Here is a 3,535-nt window from a genome sequence, read left to right as displayed (position 1 = left end):
CAGATTCTGTATTCAGTTTCAGTTTAGCTATTTTGAAGCCATCAGATGAAAAAAGATCTGCATTTAATATTCTGCAACAGGTTTTCTATCCCTATCCCAAAGCCCAGAGGAGCACAATATATTTTTTTTTAGTTTTAGTCTTCTATTTTTCCTTAGGATATTTTTGACCCTAGATACATTTTCCTTTAAATTTGACTGAGCTGTGATCATGGCTCTGACCTCTAGCCTTGAAAGAAGAGGAGTTATGCCTCTCAGGAGCGATGCCTCAGGCACTTTGCAAGTCTGCTGGCAGGGATTATTTCCCAGGCTGTGAAGCGATGACCTTCTACAGAGAGTGAATGTCTGCAGCGCACATAAATTCCTTCAGCCGTGATTGAGAGCCTTAGGTTTGTTACCTGCTCTATGAATCAGAGTCCATTCTATCTCTATGGAGGACGAATAATTTAGTGCTATATTTAAAGCCACATGTTATGTGCTCACATGTCAGTGAATTTATTGTTGGTGGTGAATATATTTTGTTTTTGAGCCCCATATAGGTTTCGTTCAGGAGTAAATCTGGAATTTTGGAATGAAAAACTGGAATGACTTTACTATTATAGAGGGCACCTTACCTGTAATTTCTAAACGAAGTGCCCCAACAGTGCTCTGTCAGCTGTCTCTAACTTGTATGATTTCAGTATCCCAGAGAGGATTTTTGTTGCCTCCTAAGCTATCATTACAACAATAATACAATGCTGATTGCCATGATATTCTCAGAATACATTAAAAAGAGGAATGAAATTTAGAATGATTAATAAACACTTTTTGAATCTGTGGGATGGCATTTTGTTTTTATTCTCTGATCTATCAGTTCATATTCAGTGAATTTCTAGAGTTTTGAAAAATTACAGGAATATTCTACCTCTCCCTCTTTTTATTCCAAAAGTACCATTTTTAAGGTACGAAAACCTCATTTTTAACATTATATGGTGATTTTTGTTTAACAGTCATGGTAAAGCACTTTATGTATTTTATTTATTTCTTAATTTAATTTTATTTAACATCTTAATTTAATTTTATTGTTTTCATGTTCCAAGATTCTATCTATTTTTTTTTAAGTAATCTCTAACATCCGCTGTGAGGCTTGAACTTCTGACCCTGAGATCAAGAGTTGCATACTCTGTCACCTGAGCCAGACACCCCAAAAATTCTTTATGTATTTTAAGTTCCTGTAAAAAAAATCCTTGAGAATCCATTTATTGTCACTATACTGGTTAGCCAGTTTCAATATAAATCTGATTGGAAGAATTGTGGAAAAGCCAGAATAATTTAAGAGAGGAGCTGTGCCACTGAAGGCCACATGAAGTACTTAGAAAACACTTTACCCTTTAAGAAGCCAGGATAAGGAACCATTACAAAATGCCACTAGGGTATCTCATATAATATTCCATTTTGTCCTAGTTAAAAAGTTATCTGCTCTGACGAAAACATTTCCAATTTAAATCACATGGAGCTTTTCTGGCAACAGGGCCACCCATGTGACAATTCTTATATAGGACCAAGCACTTTTATCTTAAATAAAATTTGAGCAGTAATTTATTTATTCATTCAGAAATAGGAAAGGGATTCTTCAAATGTTAATGGAGAATAGTACTGGAAGGTACAACTTAATCAAATTCTATTATCAAATCTTTTCCTTTTCCACAATTTAAACTTAATGGAGATCCCTTATACAGAATGTATCTAAGTTTGTTAAAGCCAACTGTTTAAACTCCCATGGATAAAGCATAACTTACCTAAATTATATCTCATTATTTGTTCTCTTTTGTTTAGTTTCTGGTTCTTAGCAAAGGAAATCTGTGATATATTTGGACACAGATTTATTTAAAAGCCCCTGGCCTCTTGAACATTTCTGGTAAAACAGAGAAGAAAGTGGAAGCAAATACTTTTCTGTTCTATCACCAATATGATGGTGTTGGATAATTAGATACTGATTTGAGCATCTTAGCTTTCTGTCATCCAGTACCTTTCACCTTCACCTTTGCCTTCCCCCTCCTTCCTTCCCCCTTTCTCATCTTTTGTGAGTAATATTTAAATGAGCTTACATGAGAAAAACTAGAATGGTTCAAATATTGGTTCTAATCAGGAAATAAGAATATAATTTCATCTTTGAGTTTTAATGATCTCAAATAGGGACATAGTACATTTTAATTTGACCTGTAAGCCAACTTTTGGAAAGGTATGTGAATTATCTTTGTAGAATTGTGTAAGGTCCGAAATGTAGTAAATGATGTAAGTCAATCTGATTTATAGTTTTATACTCTTTTTTTCTCTTACAAGTAGTCTCTGCCTCCTCCTTGGCATTCCTATTGTGCCACCATCATTATTTAAGATATTCTCATTAGGATTACTACAGTGACTTCATAACTGTTCTACCTGTCTCAGGGCTTATCCTCTCATTTACCCTCTAGAATACAGTCAGAGTGACCTTTGAAAATCCAATCATTGGGGTGCCTGGGTAGCTGAGTGGTTGAGCTTCCAGCTCTTGGTTTCTGCTCAGGTCATGATCTTGGGGTCTTGAGATCCAGAGCTCAGCACTGAGTCTGCTTGAGATTCTCTCCCTTTTCCTCTCCCTCCCCCCAATATGCCCCTCCCCTAGTTTGTGAATGTACATGGGCACACACATATATCCCCCCCACACACACCCTTTTCTCTCTTTCAAATAAATAAATAAATAAATAAATAAATAAGATCTTAAAATCCAACTGTTACTTATTTGCTTAAAATGCTTTGTTACTATGCATCACTTTCAGGATAATATAGAATATGAGGTTCTTTTTCTTTTATTGCAATACCACTAATTAAAATTTGGGGAGAACATATACCTGGTATATATTTATTTATTTACTAAAAAATTATGTTCATTAAATAATTTGTTCAAAAAAGAGAATTTTGAAAAAAAAGGTGGTAAGAATAATTGTATAAGAAGTTTTAATATTTTATTCCTATACCCTTAATATTTGTCTTATAAACCTTTGGGCATATGCACCCAACTTGGGAGAATCCATCACTTCCTTATTTGCTACCTACCCTAGACTCATAGCTAAGTAATTTCAGAGGATGTGGCATGTCTCTTCTCCTATTTTTTCTGGTCAAAATAACTACCCCACTCCACCTCCTCACCCATACAGCCTCTTCTGCAGTAATGCCTGCTTGATTTTCAAAGCTCAGTTCATGTGTCACCATCTTTGGGAAATTGAGTTTACATCCCTTTGTCTGTTTCAAGAGCACTCTGAATGAACCCATCTTATAATATTTTGTAGTTTAGTTTTTTTTTTTTTTTTTTTCTGTCACTCAAATGATTAGGATCTCCTTTGGGAACAACTATTTTGTTCATCTTTTTAAACTTAGAGGCAATCATTAGCCCAGCATATGTTATACCCACTGTAGGAGTTAAATGAATTCATGAATGAATCAAGAATGAAGGAATGAAGGTAGGAAGGGATCCAGAGGGAGGGAGGGAAGAATTAAGATGTGTGTTTAAGATAAAACAATC

The sequence above is a fragment of the Lontra canadensis genome, unplaced genomic scaffold (genome assembly GCF_010015895.1).
Source record: "Lontra canadensis isolate GAN:19392208 unplaced genomic scaffold, GSC_riverotter_1.0 scaffold4, whole genome shotgun sequence".
Taxonomy (NCBI): Eukaryota; Metazoa; Chordata; class Mammalia; order Carnivora; family Mustelidae; genus Lontra; species Lontra canadensis.
The sequence above is the reverse complement of the archived record's forward strand: the minus strand, read 5'-3'. Positions refer to the sequence as shown.